General features: G+C 36.0%; 2 long non-coding RNA genes across 2 annotated transcripts; one reads left to right on the forward strand and one right to left on the reverse strand.

Annotated features, from left to right (window-relative positions):
- Positions 1-8,866: 8,866 nt before the first annotated feature.
- On the reverse strand, positions 8,867-16,687 carry LOC121068740. Its single transcript, XR_005819071.1, has 2 exons — positions 16,595-16,687; positions 8,867-9,050 (listed from the first exon to the last, which is right to left on the reverse strand). It is a non-coding gene; the product is annotated as an uncharacterized LOC121068740 (long non-coding RNA).
- Positions 12,509-16,970, forward strand: LOC121068739. The gene is made up of 3 exons (XR_005819070.1): positions 12,509-12,634; positions 15,462-15,511; positions 16,633-16,970. It is a non-coding gene; the product is annotated as an uncharacterized LOC121068739 (long non-coding RNA).
- Positions 16,971-22,484: the final 5,514 nt, after the last annotated feature.

The following is a 22,484-nucleotide window of genomic DNA, read 5'->3' on the forward strand; positions in this document are numbered from 1 at the left end:
GTCATTTGCCAGACTGGTTAACAATACCCCTTGCCTATCTATCAAACAAATTAAAGTGCTTCTATGAAAGCAAATCAGAAAAAAAGGTAATGCTCCAACCCTGGTCCTTTTCTCTGCAAAACTGCCTCAGGCACCTTGCCTGAGGCCCAAATCCTAAGGTTACTGACTCTCTCAAATAATTTTCTCAATAGAAACAGCAAAAGAAGTAAAAAAAAAAAAATGTTTCCATTTAAACATAAGGAAGCACTTCTTTACTGTGTGGGTGATGGAGCACTGGCACAGGTTTCCCAGAGAGGTTGTGGTCTCCCTCCTTGGAAATGTTCAAAAGCCACCTGGACAAGATCCTGGGCAAGCAGCTCTAAATGGCCTTGCTTGAGGAGGGGCTTGGACCAGATGACTTCCAGAAGGCTGTTCCAACATCAACCATTCTGTGATTCTGTGAGAAGGTAGGGAGAGAGGATACTATTATGAAGCGACTGCAGGATAGCATATATTTCCACAAAGAGGTATCTCCAGTGATTTAGCAAGGCCTAGGCCCTCAATTTCCCTCTGCATTTCCGTCTGACCTTTTGAGCTCTACTGCAAAGATACCAGAACAGGAAGATGTGCTGACACCTGCCCTCTGTGACTTGAACAGTTTGGGCAACAGCAGCCTTGTGCTACAGGGAAAAACAGAAGCAAGGAAAAAGAAAAAAAGTATATAAAAACGATGTCTCATTTTTTTCTGCCTGATTTCTTTTAATTTTTTTAAGAATTAGCAGAAGTACACTTTCATTTCCATTCTACTTTTCTGCTCTTGCTAAGCTTTCACTTAGTAGATCTGACCTTTGTGAGTATGACGTTTTCAGTGTTTGTTTCCCATTCATTTGTACAGAAAGTTATAAAGGAAGCTGCAACCAAACAAGATGGTATTACAAAAACACAACAGTATATTAATAAACTTGGAAGAATGCTGAAATAGCATTTCTAACACTAGGTTAGAAAGTTCTACCTAAGTCAATACTAATTGCTGTAGAAAAAATAATATTCTATCTACCTCAACCAATAAATCTAGCAAAAAAGTACTGGTTGTGCATGATAGACATGTAATGATCCTAGGGTATAAATAATAATGGAACAGCTCTGAGGACTTTAAGTATCCTGGACAACATGCAATAAAGCACTGCATAATCTGCCAATGAACAGCTATATTTGGCATGAATATACATCTCACCGTGCTGTTCCACTCTGGTATTTATGAACATGTGCCTGTGCTTCACTGGGTCCTGGAGAGCAAGGGTTTAGCCCCTTTGTATGTAAAAAAACACACTACCTTAACAGTGAGTAGGAGTGGATTTGCAATGCGAAAACACGGGCAATGAGGTCCTGATGTCTACACTATGTGCATTTCATAGGGATTTTACTTTGTAATTTTAGCCTGTGGTTTTGGACTGATGGACCATAGAGATTGGAACATATTAGGAGTTTTTTTTTCTTCTTTTTTTTTTTTTTTTTTTCCATTATGATTTTAGTTTTAGTTTCATCTAATAGGAATCCAGCTTTTGCCCTGATACTACCATATCACCTCACAATGTGAGCCCAAGCATGTAACGGGACATGACCAAAGACCAATGCAGCAGTAGGGTGCTGTAAATTCATGAGAAATTTATGAGATCATACAAAAGGTTACACTGCACCATGGGATATGACAGGTTGATTCCAAGGAAGGCTTCACTGCTTGGACATTAGAGAAACCCTGAACACCAGATCCAGATCCAGTAACAAACAAATAAAAGCAGATAGTTTGCATGACTTTACTTTGCAGGGTGGACAACAGGATATGACAAATCATTTTTATTGCACGTATCCTGGCACAAAAGATACACCTAGGGTAGATTATAGCAGCATTCATTCTATATAATAATTTACTTTTGTAATTAATAAAATTAATTGCATATTTTTAAGTTCTTCTACACAAGCAAATGTAAAAATCCTAACTCCCTTATCTTTATAGACAGGAGCTTGAAGAAAGATTGGAATAATAAAAATTTTATCTTTCAAATCATGAAAAAGTCAGTGACTTAGGTATTACGTGTTTCCTTAATTACAACCAGATTATGCTATTAAATTACCTCATCACTTTTATATTCATAAGTGTGGGATTTATTTACTTATAAGGATGAATACAAACAATAATGCTATCACACATCTGAGAAGCATGGTGAAAAATAAAAGTGGGATGAATGTCTTTCAGTAAATACACTTTAATTCATGACTCAGGCCTAATTCATGCCAGGATGTTGTTATAATTAATACTAAAGAAAATAAGATTACAGTGATAAAACAACATCTCTTACCAATGAGTATCTAGCACACACATGAAAGCAGTTAGGCTGTCTACTCTGCCAGCTAAAAAACACCTCAACTTAATTTTTCACTATTATTTCCAAAACTTTCTTTGAAGTTTGATCTGAAGCAGCTCATCACATGAACAAAGTCTCAGATTTCCCTACTGCCCCCCCTCCCCCAATTCAATTAGTAGAATATTAACAATGGTTAATACTCGATTTTGCCTGAAACCTATGTTCAGAAGATCTCTTCTGTCATAAATCCTTTGTTGATATGCATCTGCATAGCTTGAAGTAACAAGTTTCTCTATTACAGCAACACAGAAGAATTAAAAATGATTTTCTTTTGGTCAAGAAATATCAATTCATTGAAAATATGTTGCTCATCAGGAATGAACATGAAAATAAATGAAAGCAGTAAGATTTTACGGTTTTATGTCTTTATTTAGTCAATATTTATTTTGTAGTACTGAACTGGATCTCAGTGGTCTAGTACACCTCTAGTGACCATTGGCTGTGAAATATCTGTATGCACAGATGATGAAAGTGCAGAGGTTAGGGGAAAAATCAGAAAAGCAAAAAGAAAAGAAAATGAAACTATTTGCTTTGCTTTTCCCTTGAGGCAGTAGATAATCATCAGATGATTCCTAAAGTGCCAAAAGAGTTCATAAATGATGCGTATGTGTGCCTCTGTAGGTCTTTTTGCATGTTGTTTTGTCCTAAATCCTTGGTGATCATTTTCCATTCTTGTGAAAAGACATCTCTCCAAACTTTCTAAACTAATTTCAGACTTTTTAAATTTCTACTAACCACTGTCCATTAACAATGAAAACAAAGTTGCAGTCTTTTTTTTTTTTTTAGTGGTCTGAAAACTAGAGATTTCACAGGCCTACCTTGTGTAATTTTATAGCCATCTTATTCATCAATTAAGCAATTGGGAGTCCTAGAGGAGTGGGATCATAAAAAACACAGTTTCTCCAAAATCTGTCATGAAAAGTATACTTGAAATATATAAGTCAAAATGCCCTGTCAAACAGTGCACTTTCAATTTTTTTACTCTACCATCAAATCCTTGAATGTATAAATTGTGACTAGGGGAGTATCTTTAACCAGCTGCAGTTTGCTGCTGGGATGCCATGAGAATTGAGTGCCTTTGGTCTGATTAGGAAATGAGCAGGAACTTGAATATGTAAGTGGCACTCAGTAGAGTTACACACCTTTCTTGATTATATTTTTAAAGTGGGATGTCACCTTTTGTAAAAGGTAATACCATAAATGTTTTAAAGTTTTCTGCTTAGGTGTAGCAGTGGCGGACATCTCATAAATACATATGTCAAACTAGCAGAATAGATCACATTAGAAGATTCAGGGAGGCATTACTTTTTATGAATATTTGATAATTTTTTTCCAAAAAGCTATAGCTTCTTGCAAAGCAGTTGCACACACATACATATTCCCACCCTTTGATGACTCAATAAACTACTACACCTAGTACATCCCCAGCAAAAATATTGGTTTTATCTATGGTTTTGGTTATTAATTTAAGCTCACATTGTTGTTTGCATGTAAATAAAGGCCAACCAAATGCTAATCATCCTTAGAGTTGGTAAACTGGGGATGAACCTTATGATTGACAAGCTTTTTCCAGAATGTTACTCTTATTTCGCCAAATAAACATGTGTAAAAATAACACTATTGTTCGAACTACTTAGTAAATGTAGTAAGATTTTCAGTTTCTAAAAATGTAGATGGGTGTATGTGTGTTAAATGTAAAACACATTTTGAAATTGTAGCATTGAATGTTCTTGCATTGTTTTTGTCTCTTGTGATTTATAGCCCTGGTGCTGGTACGTATTTGTAGCCTTGTCATTTAGCCATGCATTCCGATACGGTAGTTTTTTAATTCCATGAACTTGCTAAGGACTTTGTAATCTTTACGTGTGACTTAACATTAACATAAGTGTAAATTGAGAGCAGCATCTTGGCCCACCAGTATGTATTTCAGATGTATTGTATTAAACCCAATAGTAGGCAAAACCAATTCTTAGGTGAAATCCAGAAGAAACTATGTTAAAAACAAGTCACTAGAAAAATAAACTGGTTAAAAAGTAGCAGTGGAAAACTGAATTGTGAGAGGTGCACTTCCTATAATGTTCCTGTCTATGACTTCATGCAAACGATTCAGAACAGCATTTCCTCATATATGCTCCTTCTTTTTCTGTTGCCAAAATTTTTGGAAGAAATTATTTAAAACCACTTAAAGACTTGTATTCTCCACCCCACCCCCTCTCACCCCCCATTAAAATAATCCTTTTTCACATTAATGTTCTATTTAAACATGACATGGTCTGTCATAACTCAAACTGCCATCTAGTTTTCCTATGATTTGTCTTAAGCTGCTGTGATTTTTTTCTTGGAAGCATAGCTTCATGGATGACGCTAATTGTAAATAATAAGAAAATCATGGGAGAAAAATGCAATAGCTGGTTTTAAAAAAGGGGAAAAACAACACTCCCCTAAACCTGAACAGAAAATTTTAATTAAGGTATTTGTTCCAAGAACAAGAATAGACCAAATAAATAACCCTGATTACACATGGAAAACATTCAGACTCATATGATCATTGTAAACTAATAATTTTAAATCATTTTAGCAATTTGCACTCTTTTCTGAACTACATCTGATATCTTACCATTCCAGTAACTCCCAGTTCACAGCTTCTTTGCTACACTTTATTGAACTGCAAAGATCCTCTGCATTCCTGTGCACTGTTTCTTTCATTTCCTTATATATGGCTGAGTTGGCTCGCTTAGCCCTGTATTTCTTTCTAAGTACAGTTGTTCCCCACCTCCCCACCCTTCCCAAACTTTCTAGCACACACTAAGGACCTTGGCATAGAGCTGTTTGCCAGAATATAGTTGCATTTTCAGTTCTTGAGATATTTGTTCATCACATCCTGAAATTTAGTTGTTCATAGTCATCCAAACTTCTGGTTTAAGCATGTTGAGGACAGGGTACTTAGGGTGCTCAGGGTGTTTTATATGCAGGTGGTAAGTTTTAAAATTAAAATATATGGGCCTTGAGTGGATACCTATCTGTTTTCAAAAGACTGTGTGCAACCTGAAGGTGCACTCATAGATGTCACACCTCTGGTAGTGTTTAAGATCAAGGAGTTATAATTTATTTCTTTTCCCTGTGCGTGCAGGAAGCCAAGCTCTGGATTGATACCAGGTTATTTGCTTGTTCTTTGAACTCAGGCACAATAACAGTGGCAATAACTAAGACAGGATCTGATAATAGGGTTTCTGAATATGGGTCTTGCACATCACACTATTACTTTTTCTATAAATTCCATAACAAAAGAGATTAGTTGGGAGTATCCATATCTCAGAAGAATATGAAGTGTTCTCCACCCATACGACTGCAATATTGCTACTGGGGTTGTGGAAGGATTGTATAACTCAAAGCATGTATAATGCAACAACCTTTTTTGAAACTTTAAAATTTTTTTTGATAATATTTGTATCCTAGCAGAGTGTAATATGGCTATCTGGGTTTGAAATAACAGCTGAGAAAGCTAACCCAGCTTTTAAGTTATATTAGCAATAAGAGTTCAGGCATGTAGGAACTGAACTCAGCTTGCTAACTTCACTTGTAAAACCCCGTAATGTTGACTTAGCTGCTGTTTTAGCCAAGGTATGTTAAGAAGGTTTGCTTGTTTGTTTTTCTGATTTTGTTAAGCAGAGTGAACATACCCTGCACCTGGAGAAGAAATAGATAAGAAACAGGGAAAGAACTAAGGAAGAAGAGACAGAATTACGAACCCAGAGAGTTCAAGATTTTGTTGCTGTAGAGTAACTATGGAAATAACATCTTACCATTTTTATTGGATTTGTTAAATTGCATCTTATTTCATGCTGTTATCTCATTTCCCCCCCTCCCCCCCCACCTTGTTAACAATGTTAAAAATAGTAGATAATAAATAAATAAAAATAAAGTGTATACTGTTTTCTGTAAAATGAAACTGTCACAGCAGGGACAGATGCTGGAGGGAGCAGATGGTAGAAATTAAGAGACAGTTGAAATAAAAGTAGTAGATACATCTGGATTCCTATGTATGTCTGGTACCAAAGTTGGAAATACATTTACTCTAGAGTCTTTCTATAGTCAGTAAAAAAAAAGAAGAAATATTTCCAGAGTAATTAAAATATTCAGTAAACAAGAAAAGGCTCACACATCAATACATTAGCTCTACGTACATGAAAACCCCAGCAACCTTGAAAGACAGGAAAGTTGTGATTTTAATTGTTTTGACTATTTAGTGAAAAAAAGCGGTGAATGTGGCCTCACTATCTGGAATATCTGTCATTAGCAGAACTCTAAACAGATTAACCCACTTCTGTAAAAACTGCTTGTATTTAGCTGCAGGAGCAAGAATAAATTAAAGGCAACCTGATAATATAATAAAGTATCATCAGTTAGAAAACTATTAACAAATGAATGATAGAAAGCTGCAGACACTAAGAAGATGTAGGGTAATGGTCAGTGCTCACAAATGAGTGAGTTCACAGCATACGGATTTTGGATTTCAGAGGGCAGGTGTTTGAGCTGCTATGTGTTGCAGTTTTGGCAGAAATATACCCATGTCTTTCCTTCCATGTAGTCCAAATAAAGACTCTGAACAGTAGAATTAATATTGTCTAGCATCAGATGTCCTGTGTAGTCAGAGAATAGAAAAAGGGTCTTTGAATGTCTAACTCCTCTGAAGTACTGCTGTCTCAGAATAAGAATAATATATATTTTTTTCCTATTAAACCATAAGGAGTTCAGAAACCATCTTACAGGTAGAGGTGTACATTTAGTAGGATGGATTCCACCCTGAGGGCTGAATCTCCTGCCAGGTTGTGTTTATAACTTTGGAATTGGTAAGAAAAGTAGACTTCAGGAACACTTAGCTGGAATCAGGTACTCTGTAGTGATCTGTAATATCTTGGGTTTCTGTGGGGAGAATGAGGCAGATGATTCCAGGAGGAACATCCATCATAGAGACAAAAGTAGTCATTTCCCTAACTTAGATACCCCACTTGAATAAGAGGAAGTCAGAACTTTGTCTGCACAGAGTTTGCCATCATTAAAATCTTAACAACTATTCAGGAGATGCCTCCACCTACTCATAAGGAAGCTTTTTGAGACTAGAATTTTCTGACTGTTTTACCATTGACATCACTGTATGGTAAAACTCCCCCAGCACCCTGGAAAGAAAAAGTATTTTATAATTTTGGGGGAAGCGACAATCTCTAGCAGAGGTAAAAAACAAGACTTTGGAGCCAGTTCCAAGACTTTAAAGGACTAACTGATGATTTTTGAATTTTGGGAGTTGTTAAGGTTGCATGCATTACATTCTTTTTTCTTTTTTTTCTTTTTTCTTTCTTTTTTTTTTTTTTTTTTTTCTGTCTTCTGTGGTAGAATACATCTGGAGGTTTGCAAGTATCCTGGATACTGGAGAATTTAATTAGCTGTTTCTTCGTATTTTAAAGGGAACCTGATGCAGAATATTTGATAGTGCCCAGAAGCAGATGAAATAATGCTGCTGTGTTGGTATTCTCCTGTTGATTTTCTGTTTTTTTTCTTTATGTGCTTCTTTTTGATATAGAGAAATAGACCTATGTGCTCACTGGTACTGATGTCTGTAATGTTACCTTTTTTATATGTCAAAAAAAAAAAAAAAAAGCAACAATACATATACTATGAATTATCCATAGATGTCTCAACAAGGCAGACCAGGAGAGATTAGGCTGTTTTGGGAGTCACCTGTCAGAAATTTGTTCTTTTCTTCCTTATAAGTTGTCAGTATATTTCTATTTGCTTATCAACTGGTTACCTGTGTGACATCTACTGGCAGTTTAAACCTTGTTTCTGTTGTGCAGACATGTATCTGTATCTCATACTGCTTCAATTGATTCAGCATAAGCTGAAAACTTGAAGAGTTGGGTAAAATGATCTCCTTTCTTCCCCTACAGCTAGTACTTGTCTACCAGAGGTGAGTATGATTGAGAGAGCAGCTGTTTGTATCATCCTGAACAGATACTGAAGTGCAAGGCCCAGCAAAGGACATCATCTGCAGTTCTGGTACTAGACATAGAAAAATACTATATGAACATTATTTTGGAAAAACTTTTCCTGAAAGCTTAAAGAGACAAACTTATTGATGCATAACTTGTCCTACAGAAATATTAAGCTAGGTTACCAGTATTGGCACAAATGCCAATAGAAGTCTTACAGAATGACTGAATACAGTACATAAAGCAGAGAATGATGCTTTGTCGTGAAGACAAAATATTCTTCCTTTTGAGCGTGCTGGCAGAAAACTTTGTTGAGGTAAAGATATCACTAGTAAGGAAGTGACCAAAACAGTAGACTGATTGAAATAGCAGAATAACTAATTTTTTCCAACTCATAAAGCTTCCAGAGGGTTAATGATAAAGTGCAGACTTTGTGTATGGAAGACTCAAGTCTAGACATACGTGTTAGCATGGAGAAATAATTTATTTTATTTTCTTTTATTCTGTGAAGAATGAAAACTATTATGTAAGGTATTTCAAAACTTATCATTGAATGATTGAATGGAATGAAGCTTTCATCCTTCATGTATTAAGTTAATTCCTTTTGTGGTATTTCCTGAACAGGAAGAGCAAGTGTTTCAACTTCCATCTGGACTCAGTTCTGAAATATATAAAAGACGTTGACTGGGCCTTGATGTAGATGGATTTAATGGAAAAGAAGTTTCATAATCATACAAATATTCTTTGTCACAGCAAAAGATTCGCAGTCTAATATACCTTACATACCTTATAGTAAAATTTGTATCTGATTTACTAAGACTCATTCTATGCAGATATTAAAACACTGGCTAATAGATGAAGAGTTCCTGGTGTATGCATTGGTGGATATACATAAATCCCCTGCATTTTAACTTTCATTAGAAGATTTTCCTGGGCTAATATTAAAGCTGTATATAAAGATGTAAGCTGGACTCTCTCTTTTTATCATTGTGAATGCCTGTATAGGAAAATGACGTGAAGAAAATCAAAAATAATTTGATTTAGACATCTCTGAAATAATCTTGCTATGGGACTTTCCTCTTTTGGAACTCCTAGCAGCCTTTCCAAGATGAAGTTAAAAACAGTAATCCCCGAAGATGTACTCTTTTAGTCATTATCAAGGGCTGTCTCCTATACGGTAAACTTACTGCAAAATTTTCATCCACAAAAACATCTGGAAAAAAAACAAAAAACAAAACAAAACAAACAAACAAAAAAACAACCCAAAAGATTTACTTTTAACAAACACCTGTGTGTGTCCTCACAGCATTTATTTACTATAGCCTCATGGTAATTTTGGTACAGGATGATTATTCTTTTTGTTAATCACTGAAAGTAAACAGATGATGTGGAACGCCCCTCTCTCTCCAATCAACATGTTAGAGACATTCTCTAAGAGAATGCATGGCTACAAACAGGTTCAATAAGTCCATGGTACAACAATGGAATAATTAAATTGTCTCATATTGCCATTAAAATATTTTCTTAACTTGCTTTTCCAGCTGGCTTAGATTTTTTGTCTTAGTTCTGTTGAAATCAGATTCATCTTGACCTTGGACACATTGATGAGTTCCTGGCCCTTTTGTTATTACAAATGGTTGTTTTTTAGAGGAAAAACAGTGGCAAGAAGAGACATCACAGAAATATTATCTTAACTGTGGCAGACCATTGGAAATTCACATTTGGGTGAAATTTTAACCTTTTGCTTTCACTGCAAGGTGGAAGCATTTCAATTCTATTGACTTCTGTTATTTTCACATTTCTTTACAAAGCCCCTCTGTGGTCTGTGATAAATTCTTTGGGTCTCTAAAAATAACTATATGGACTATGTGTGCTGTTTTTCTTAGTATTTCATCACATTCATTATTAACATTGGATATATCAAAGCAAACTGTAACAGCTGTGGAGACATTTTTGTATACTGACAGGTTAATTTGTGAATTATACTTTTTAACTAACCTCATTAAAATTTGACCTTTGGAAATAAAAGCATATCTATCTATGCTTTTTTCAAAGTTTTAAAAGATTTTTTTTCTTCCCCAGCATTCTTGAAGTGATGGAAATGTGGTGTGAAATATCATAGGCCAAAAGAATCTTGAAGGGCAGAAAAAATGTTTAAGAGATTTACAAGCTTGAAAACCACAGCCATAGTGGTTCTCCATGTACAAGAGAGTTCCTGGGAATCTGAAGCAAACACATAAGGATGCCTAGATGGTGGTCAGGGGCTTGAAAACATGGTTTAGCCCATAGGAGAGAAGACCAATGGATCTGAAATCCTGTACTCCCTAAAGTGGAGAGATGGCAGGGCCAGACTCTCCACAGAGGTGTGCAATGAAGAGACAAGAGGCAGTGGTCACAAACTGCGGCAAGGCAATTTCCTTTGAGATAAAGGGAATAAAAAGAGAAAAATATGATGGTCTAGAAGTCATCTGGTCCCACCTACTTATAGCAGGTCTATATCTAAACTAGAACAGAGTGCCATATCCAGTCACATTTTGAAAATCTCCAAGCAGAGCATCATGATCACAGTTTATTAAATTTTTATGTGTGTAGCTTAAATAGTTCTAAAACTTAAGAATTATTTTAGAAAATATACATAAACAGCACATTGAATAAAACTGGTTCAAATTAGCCCACCTTTGTAAAATTTAACATTTGATATCACAATGTATTTTGAACAGTCAAAATGTTTCTGAACTACAAGGACATTTAAGTTACCTTTGGATTTGCTATGGTTTCTAATTACTTCTTCTTGAAGTAATAACAGAGTTGGATATGAGTATTTTCCCAAAGACATGGTATCTTACACCTGTTTGACAAAGGCTGAACATGTTCCTTTATTAGACTGTCAGGCATAAATACTTCACCACCATTATTAAAGAAAAAAACACCACCACCTACAACCAACCTAACAAAAATATTTATGGTAGGATTGGAAGAAATCCTTTAGCTGTGCAAAAGGGACACTTTAAATGACTTATAATAGACATTGATTTTTCTTTAGAAATCAATGCATCAAAACCAGGATGTGAATCAAAACTTCAAAGCAAGTTATCTATGTTTGATTAGAAATATAATTTTGGAAACTGCTGAATTTGAATTTTCTTGCCACTGGGCTCTCATAGTATCATAGAATGGCCTGGGTTGGAAGGGACCTCAAGGATCATCTCGTTCCAACCCTCCTGCCTTAGGCAGAGATGCCACCCACTAGATCAGGTTGCTCAGGGCCTCGTCTAACCTGGTCTTGAACACCTCCAGGGATAGGGCATCCACAGCCTCTCTGGGCAACCTGTTCTAGTGCCTCACTACCCTCTGAGTGAAAAACTTCCTTCTAACCTCTAATCTACATCTCCCCTCTTTTAGTTTTAAACCATTCCCCCTTGTCCTAATGGCTCTGTAAATAAGTGTGTTACTTTAAACACTTCCATGAATGTTCCCCATATTTCTCATTGAGTCTGGGCCTCTGGGTTTGTGGGGAACTCAGAGGAAGAAGACAGTGAACCTCTTCCTATTAGTCAGTTGACCTGAACCAAGCTAACTGATCTGATGAACTGCTTCATACTCTTGGATCCTTTGCTAAGCTCTCACATTGCAGCATTTGTGAGTAATGTTTCATATCATCTCCAGTTGGCTCACAGACCATGTCCCATTTTGGCGGATGATGACCTGGCCTTTATTATTCATGCCTTCATCACTTCTTGGCTAGTGTATAGCAGTGTGATAAAACCGGGCGTGATGCCTACAGCACTTAGGAAACTCCAACTAACAGAGAAGGCTGGAACACATCTCGGCAGGCACACTGACTACCATGGTTCCATCAAGCCTCCCTACAGAGATTTCCCATGGAATTTCATCTCTAGTTTGAATTCATTTTCTACTATAACACATATACATATATATATATATGATTGTAACCATGGGATGAAAATTGTTCATCCCACAGAAACAAAAGAAAATCACTAGTTTCTCTTCCTTGCCTCCAAAATCCTCTTTCACTTTTCCTTCTCTAATATAAATGCATAATAGCTTTGCTAATCCTAAAGCCTAAGCGCTACCAGAACACCGCTCCTTCTTGAGAAGAGGAGAAAACAGAAATCATGTGAGAGACACAGTCCTGTTGTTTACTGCAAAATAGGAGGTCAGGGGGGTGAGTGAGGACCGCAGCCAGAAGAACCTGTGTGGTGGACCAGAAGGAGCAAATGCAAGGTCAGAGTCAAAATTGTGGCCTTCTTTTGAACAGAGGCTGATAAAAGACACAGTGGCTAAATTCAGTGATGGAAAATATTTTCTGAGTTCACTGAGAAATTCCTCTTGTTTGCTACCACTAGAAACAATTGATAAAATCAGATAAATATTTTAAGTCTTTAATTCATCATATTATTTACCCAGACAACTAAGTCCATTCCTATTCAGTGAGGTATGTGATTATTTTAGTGTTTTTGTCTACTACTTTTCTCCTCATATTGGCTATGTGAGAAGTAGGACCACATGTTAATACAACAAGGAAGCAAGTTTCATAATTTTCTGTGTGCAAGTGTGGAAGCAAATACAAAATTGGACAAACTATCTACGTTTGGCTAGTCCCCCTGGAATAAGTAACTACTCCCGAGAGCAGAACTTAAGATACTTGCAATTTATATGACTTTGAGTCCTAATAAAGAAGACATTACTGATATATTGATGGCCGATACAGCAGTGCAATTCCTAGATTCACTTTAAGTGTAATAATTAAAAAAAATGTTGTTAGGTAGAACTCCCAAAACTGTGCCTCCTGAGTATAATCTCTGATAGAAACAAACAAACAAACAAAAAAATGAGTTTTTAGATATTTAGGTGGAATCTCTCTCAGTAACTGTGGCTTGTCCTAAGGAATTCTGTAAACCTCCTCTGTAATGTTTTCCTTGTTTCATTCTTCTGTACATGATCCAGTGAAAGCAATTCATTCTTTGTACCTCAGCCGATATACTCTACCAATTCAGTCTGAGAGAAATGCAATAAAATAACTAAAGAATGTGCTGATGAGAACAGTTATCAAGGGAGGCCGTCATGAGGTTTATAGCACTTTCTTAGTTTGCTTGTGCGTAAAGTCAGCTGATCTAGAAAAGCAGAAAACTGCAGCTGGGAATCAAAGCCAACTTTCAAAATTAAGTGTTATTGATATTGTAGAGGAATACGTCTGAAGAGGAAAGCAGGATATGCCTTGACAGCACCAGAAACCTGTCCATCATATTATTTTTCCTAGGCCTAAGCACTGTGCTCCAAGTGGGAAAGAACTTAAAGGATTACTGTGGTTAAAAAGACAGGTGTAGGTCTCTATGTAGGTATATTTCAAGTTCAGAAGAACTTAAAAAATGTTCTATTGAATTCAACATGAAATAGCTGTACTTCTCTGATTATATGCAATTCAAAGGAGTTCTGTCATGAATTGGTGGCTCTGTACCATATTGGAGCTATGTGCACTCTTATTGTCAACTTTTAAGGTCTTCCATCTCACTAAAATAAGTCTGTTTCCTCCACAGATTTTTGTATTTTGTTTTTTATTTTTTTGCACATAACTTTCTAGTCAGTGTGTAAACAGGGAACTCCACCTATGGTTAACAGGCATGATTTTGTCACATTCTTTTGTATTACCTGACAAAGCAATTCTGTAACTGTTTCACACGGGTCAACTGAACAGTTCAGTTGTAAATTTGACTTTCTCACATGTCAGTGCAAAAAACACAGTAAATGAAAACAAGCCACCTGAAGAAGCTTTGCAGATTGTTATCTGGAAGCCTCTCCATTGGCATAAATTAAATATAAGATCCCACCAATTTAGGAGTTCAATAGTTTGGGCACTGATCACTACGCACACTTAAATGATACAAGGCAAGAAAGAGGAGTAATAAGGAAATTAACACAGTAATCACAAAGATTTACTGGGAACTTTCCTAGAAATGCTAGGGACCTTCCTAATCATTCCACAGCATGTTTGAGGTGTATCTTGAAACTGCTTCTACTACACAAAGAAAATACAAAGAGAAGAAAGAAAAAAAATTGTTTTAATATGTTCTCTTTAGTCAGTTATTCAGCAGATCATGTAAATACCTACACCTACTTTCTTCACCCAGGACAGACCATCTGTATCATCCAGTACTTGGTGAATATCAGTAATAATTAATCAGAGGTTTCATTCTGCTATATCATATTGTTATGTAGCAAGTGCATTATATTCCTTTTCTATTCAAAAAAGTTCTATGTATACCAAAAGGATGATTTGGATTGATGTATGAAAAGATACACGCAGCTGAAGATGTGAAATTAAATTATTAATACATATACACATTAAGGTAAATGCAATGTAGACACTGCTTTCACTAAGAAATGAGATGTAGACACTGCTTTCACTGACGTTATACTCTTCAGAGCCATTGCACAGAATGCTTTCACTGTTTCCTTTAAAAGCAATTTATCACTCAGTAACAAATTAAGATCCTAGAGGTCAGTCGATTTTTTTCTTTCTTCATTGTGCTTTATTTATAACTTCATGCATAAACTATGCAGGAATTTTCCAAACATAAAGAAATACAAAAGCTATTGCTTCATACCCTTGAGCATCTAAAATAACAAAGATACTTGGAAATGTTCTCTCTATACTAAATCCCAGATGACAGCATTAGATCATTTCTATTGCTATTTCATTTGTTTGTGTTCCTAAGTATAAATGATGCTAAGTAGTATGACTATAAAGAATACCATGATTGTGCACTAGTCCATTGCTGGCATAAAGAATTGCAGGACTGTCTTACTAAGGTAACATCCATACTTTTCCCACTGGATAACTTCAATTTAATGAAGATCAATGTCTATACCTGTTCTGACAAGCCCTCAGCACAGCATCCAATTGCTCTAGGAGCTTGCCTCAGGACTGGCAGGGAAGCTCTGTTATGAGCAGATTTGGTAATGCAACTCCTGCAATGCTCTAACAAAAAATTGTCTGTGACTTTTTCAAATGACTCTAAAAAGGAAATATCAAAAACTGTCTCTAAAACAGGAGGAATGTGCCCAGACAAAGGAGTGCAGAGAAAACAAGAATGAGAGAAAGTAAAACACACGGAAAGTAAGCATGGTGAAGATAAATTGGAGTAACAAAGATAGGTGGAGTGTGTGGATGTACTCAAGAGAGAGAGAAAAAAAAAACATGAGCTGAGCAAAAAATAAAATAAAATAAAATAACAAAGAAATAATAATAATAATAATAATAATAAAACTAACAAACAACCAGCAATGCTAAATAGGAAGAACACCAGAGAAAATAGAGTTGAGGGAGCAATGCTCAAAGGAACAAAAACGTATGAAACATTTGAAGAACAACAGTGGACAAAAAGGCAAATATTTATTATTTCTCTTTCATAGCTACTTGGGTCCATGACATCACCCACCATCAGACTTTGTTGTATGGTGATAAACTTAATAATTTTGAGTGCACTTTTTGAGGGTAGTTGTTTCAACATCATAAATCCCAATGAATATACAATTTTTCTGGTCCTAAAAATGATAAAACTTAGAAAGTGAGAAAATGAGAGTGTTCTGAGTATCAGTATCCCTCTACCAGTACAACAAAAAATTAAAGATCATAAAAGGTCATAATTTTTGAAAGATTAATTTTGTAAGAAATTTTACAGTAAAAGCATGAAAAAGCTGTAGTGTGACACGGAAAAAGACTTTTTTTTTTCTCCAGGTAGCCACTCAGATAGAAATAGATTGTTAATTTGAAACTTAGAGAAGAATGCCAAGCATAATCATTATGCCTAAAGTTATCTGGAACTTCATCTCATACATTTTTCTTGAAATGCCTGACATAATGATTAAGTGGATTTAAAGACTCCAAGAAACAATATTCTGAGTAAACAACATCCTAATTTATAAATATCAGTCATCCAAGGAGTTATCTCAGATTATAATTAGGGAGTACATTTCTTAAAGATAATCTACTGCAGGGAGACAGCCCTGTTTATCATCAAATATTTTTGTCTTTTTCTACCAGTCACAATTATTGTAATTTCATGGTGGGTAGATTTTTCGTATATGTATATGTGTAGAGTTAGGGGCAAGTTAGGGGAATGAGGACAGAAAGAGTAAAGTAAGCTTGACATTCTTTCTGCTGAAAAAAGTCTAATTACTTACCTAGACCTTAGACTATTCTTTTTAATTTTGCTCAACAGCTCTACTGACGTCAATGGAAATTCCAGATGCAGAATGAAGACAGAATATAGCCTATTGTCATTTTGGGGTATAACAAAATATAAAACAGGCATTTCTAAAATATTTCTAGTTACAGTGGTTGCAAAACACATCATACTTGATAAGCTTTCACAAACACGAAGCTAGAAGTCGCCCAAACTGATAAACAGAATTCAATGCTAAATAATATGACTGTGTACTTCTAAGGTTTTAAAATCATTGGCTGTATATCTCTCCCTCACAAATGGCAGCCAAGAATTGTCAGATGAAAGATGCATGCTATCCTGGCTGATGATGTCACCAGTTTACTTTTTTATGTGTGTGTATTAATCATTTTGTTTATAAGGTGATTTTAAAAAATAAAAGTAAAAAGAGAGGTCAAGCTACCTCATTTAAAACAACCTAAGAAGATTAAACAGCTGTACACAGCAGATGATAAATAATTATTTAAAAAAAAAAAAAAAGATGTTATCATTCATTAATTAGTCTAAGTGGTTTTATCTGATTGCTGTGCCAGTTAATACGTCTGTGCCTGGAACGATTTTAAGATTAAAAAAATTGGAATGGGAGAGGGAAATCTTTTATATATGTCTGTTTCCAGCCAAACTTAGTCCAAAGTCCAGAATGGAGGCAGATTTTGATCTTACTGTGACCCTGACCATAAATGCACATAAGCTGATTTCTTGGAAGTTCTTTTCAATTGTCTATTTGATATGTAGCAACAGAGTGCTGGAAGAAAAAAAATAGACAATACTGAACTGCAATTTTTGACTCATTTCCTCTACTGCAACTGTGATCTACTGTTCAATGGCACACCATGTCTCAGGAATTTGGTAACCTCCCAGTGATCTTTTTCTGAAAATGTGATGAATGTAACCAAGGTGGGTTGGCAATTCAGTCAAATGAAATGACTTTAAGATGTGGGATTTCATAGATAATGATGATCTAGGTTGGAATATGGGACAGGAAAGGATTTTATAGGTCATGTCCGTTGTTTTGCAAATGTAAGCATCTATGATATTCATTCTACATTAATCAATGAACTATTTCTTCAAGAGGCTTTGTCTGTCCCTCCTCCCACACAGCAAAACTGACTGTGGTTGCTATAAAACACCAGAAACCACCAGATGGACCACACAACCTGCTAAGCCACTAAGGGGTTTCAAGTGGCACTATCCCACTGTCAAACAGTCCAGACACTTTGGTGGACCTGCCCAGGACCTGGTGAAGAATGGGCCCTATTTACACTAAAGGTAAAGGTAAGAATATTGAATGTTCCCTGTCAAAACAGACCAAGAAAGGATTCCTTCTTGAGCCCAGATCTGATGTTTGTTACATCATAAGCAAGAGCCATTTATTTGGCAACCAAGGAGGTTTTTGACCATCCGTAGACAATGCAAGTCCCAGCTAAGCAAAACTTACTGAAAATTAGTACTTTACTAAGTTTATACTAGTTCCGTTGAGAGTGGGCTTGCCTACAAACAGATTTGCTGTTGCCGACAGCGTTTACTAGCTGCGTTCTGCGTGGATCACATGCTTTATTAGGATGAAAGTAGATCATCACTGCATCTTACTCAACATCTAGGCAATGATGATCAGGAGTACAAAGGGAAGAAATTATAAGGAACTCAAAGCTTTAAAAGCATTTACAGTGTGTTTGGATAACAAGAGGCTACTCTTGAGCTGAAGGAAAAAAATCCCAGTGTTGGGATAACATGCCACTTTCGGGGTTGTACAATTGTTGGCAAATGCTACAATTAAAAGAAAGAAACAAACACAGCCCCATGATACCCTGGCATAAAGGCTACTGTGGGGCACAGGTGATGAGTACCAGAGAATGTGGGGGAAAAAAACAGTGTTTAAGGAGATGAGTACTGCAGCTCTGTGACAACATATATATATATATAAAATACAAGATGTGTGCAATTAACCCAGCACAGCAACACATTTTCTCTGCAAGCACTCCATACAAATTAGAAGAAATATCTTGTAGTTTCAAGTGAAACTACAATATGTTCTAACTACAATAAGTTCTAAGTATTTGACTACAAGATTTCACAGCAGCATGGGACTGAAGAATTAAATGATGGTAGGCTTTCATCCTTCCCTGGTATTTAGAGTTAACACAACAGTACTTACTGATGTCATGGACAGAATACATCCCTCAGGGTGGTACTATGTCTAAGCATAGAAACAATATCTCTTGCATAATTTTTTTTGTGAATCAGGGGTATTTTCCTGTATCCTTTTCCAGTTGCACAATGACACGGAAGGTATGGATAAACATGATGAAGGATGTACAACTTTAAGAAGCAAAAGGCAAATCTTTCTGCACAGGAAGTTGTAATACTGCTCTGGTCTGAGGGCCAGCATTAGTTCTTATCATCTTCAGATGCTCTTGCAGATATGACTTGGTTCAAAGAAATTAGAGCTAAAAGTCATTTTTGAAGAGCTCATTAGAGTTTTAGTTCCTTGTACTCAGTTATTATTTATTTTACTTTACTTTATTTTATTTTATTTTATTTTATTTTATTTTATTTTATTTTTGGACACTATTCTGACTCCACACAGAGCACCTGATTGTGTCAGGAACTTATTTTCCTATGAACCATGTACTGAGATCCTCACACAGCTCACTATATTTTAACACAACTTCCCTGAAGTGTATCTCATTTTACTTTAACTCAGGCCTTCCAAAAAGATGGAGGTTTCTTATAGGTCTCTTTCCTTTCTGAGAGTGGCAACCCCATGATCACAGAAACCTGAAATTCTTGATGATTTTTTAAAAACACATTATCTAGTTACGATGATTATCCTTGACTGGACAGTGTCCTGAGCAACCTGCTGTATTTTACCCTGCTTGAACAGGGGCTGGGCTAGGTGAGCTGCAGAGGTCCATCCCAACCTCAACAGTTCTGTGATCTTGTGAATCCATAATTATGAATAATTATGATAAATTATGATTACATATGTTGACTAATTGTAGTTAATGAGGCATATGCAAACTTTTAGTGATTGTGGGTGTATATGTCTGTGGGTGTAGATACAGATTTGTCGGGCATGAAGCCCTGAAGAGATACCAGTCCCCGTCATCTCTTGCAAGGCTATCATGGCACTGTCACTCCTAGAAATGCAAACAGTGACATTGCCACAAAAGCGTGGGTTGCCGAAAGAGCTAATGAGGCTGCTGAGACATACTGAGAGGGGGGAACTTCAAAGCTGTAGGGTCCTATGGTCTCTGGAGCTGTGGGTGGAACCTTTCCCTGCAGTTTGTGTTCCAGAGGAGATTGAGTACCTTGGTGCTGAGAGAATCTCCTGTGCATGAGGTGGTAGGCCAGTCTCCCAGTTCTTACTGGTAGTAAATCTCTCCTTCCTTTCCAAAATGTGATGGTGATGGAAATAATGAGGCAATACATAAATGCCAAAAGAATTTTGTTCACATCCAAATCAAAATTAGCTTAATCTAACAGCCTCCTGTCTGTGTCTCATTAAAAGTAAGCTGTATTGAACATTCAGAAATGTTAAGCAATGTCAAAATTTAATTACTATTTAGTGGGAATGAAACTACATATGTAAGTTGCACAATTTTCAGGGAGAGTCAACTGTGAATGGTGTGCAAATAAGTACTGTGTGACCTTGGCATTTAATATGGAAAGAGAAATGCATTCCAAAGTGGAAAATAAAGCCTATGCTAAGCATGTGCAAAGGTACAGCAAAGAGTAGACAGATGCGCTGGAAGAGATAATTATACTGAACTGATGTTTCTAACCACAAGGGTGAACTTTCTCTAAAACACGGCAATGACTGCAAGATCCCTAAGCCTCAACATTCCTTTGTTGTTTAGTAAATCACTAGTGAAATAGTGAAGTCTATCATGTAATGTTATCATGTAATTCATCCTTCTCTAATAGTTTGTCCTCACAGAGAAAAACTGCCTCATGGTTCCCTCTGAGCTCAAATAGTATCTGTAACCTGAAACATAAGAAAGCATAAAATATTAACTCTTTGAAAAAATCAGTAGACTTCTCATGTCAACATATAAGGATGCTCTGCATGTTTAAGCAAGGGCACCACAAATTCATAGGCATGTAAGAGTTTTGATCTGACATATTTTTATATTTTTCTATCAGATTTTTACATCCCAGAACTCTAGTGAGCTCAAAAATATTCAGTCCTCACTTTTGTCTTCAGAGTGTCCATTGTGAAAGAGATGGTGGCTCAACAGTATTTAGGGAGTCCTGCAGCTGGATTCAGAGAAGTCACTTTATTAGTTGCCTTCTTCAACCATTTGCCAGATTATAAAGTACCTTCCTATTTCTCTCTTCTTTTAACTAAGAAAGGAATTCTTCCACTAGCTCTACTGGGGGGATCTCAAAAAAAATAGCTGGAAGCAGTCACCAACCTAAGAACCTACATTTAAATAAAAACTAAAACGGATGTTTTTGGAAGATCTTGAGACAATAATGGACATAGACATTGAATTTGCATTCTAAGAAAATTATATGATTTTAAAATTTAGATTATACAGTAAGATCTTAAAATCTAGAAGCATTCCTCAAATTTGAGAAGACCTTTCATGAGGACTTCAATTTAAACTGAGAAGATAATCTGATAATTTAAAAAATAATCTGAGAAATCCTCCCATCTGGAACACTGTAGCATATTTTTCATTAATTAGAGCAAATTTGCTCTCCAGCATCACTACATTTTAACCTGCTTTTCCAGAATTATTTCATCTTCTTTTTAAATTTCTTTCACTTTTCTGTAGTTCCTAATCACTGTCCAATAAGCACTGAAATGTTCATTTGCAAATACAGTTCACTATAGGCATGGTTATGGCAACTGCTTACACAGGGACAGTGATGCTGTTGTGATCATATGATCTACACTCAGATCTCAGTCTTGAGAATCAGACTCATAGGAGATATTTCAGTTCTACTATCATTCCTTAAATGGCTTGTGCTGTTTTGCTTCTGCTGATGATGCACAGAGTGTCACAACATTATGTCATCTCTCTGGAGGATATTAATACACCAGCATAATACAGCATAAGTCCATATCAGTCTGGACAGAAATGATCTTGAGCTGTCTTCATACATTTTTCTATAACTGGCTCAGGGTGCTATTTTACATCTGCAGCTTGCATGCAGAAAAGGTGCAAATGCAAATGTTCTAAAGGTAGTACAAATATCAGGACAACAGTGCTTTCAGTTCAAGAATTAAATGAAGAAATAGCATCTCATTAAAGAATTCCTTTTACTGCCTGGTTGCATGAACTTAGTATCTGGACTGGCATAATACTTTCATCATGCTTCATTATGAAAATATTTTTCAGAATTATTTTCCATAATCAGTGCGCTATGTAGTGATATAGTGTATATAGTGACTAATCAGTGTATACAGTGACTTTTGCTTTAAATTGTGTATTATGTGCATTTCTATGTAGAAAAACACACACACACAAAATTACTGAACAACATTCACCTATGTCTGCAGGATAGTGTCACACATCAAACAAATATCATCATTGTATTATCAGTGTCTATACCCAAAGAAACTCTTAGCCTTTCCAGAACAGTGATGCCATTCCAGCTCTCAGCTACAAAGACACACTGTGATTACCATCTGGCTGGAGAATGCCATACAGGAAAAATTATGTTTATCTATTACAGAATAATGAAGAACCAAGTCTCCTCTACTAGAAAATGAATGAATGGATTCAGACTTCCTAGATATTTCCAATGCGGAGCTTATGGGGCTCTTCTCACTCTGATTTTATTTGACAAAAACAGCTGTTACAGTCCTGGGAATTAACAAATTAATTTAGAAAGGT

Source organism: Cygnus olor, chromosome 3 (genome assembly GCF_009769625.2).
Source record: "Cygnus olor isolate bCygOlo1 chromosome 3, bCygOlo1.pri.v2, whole genome shotgun sequence".
Lineage (NCBI taxonomy): Eukaryota > Metazoa > Chordata > Aves > Anseriformes > Anatidae > Cygnus > Cygnus olor.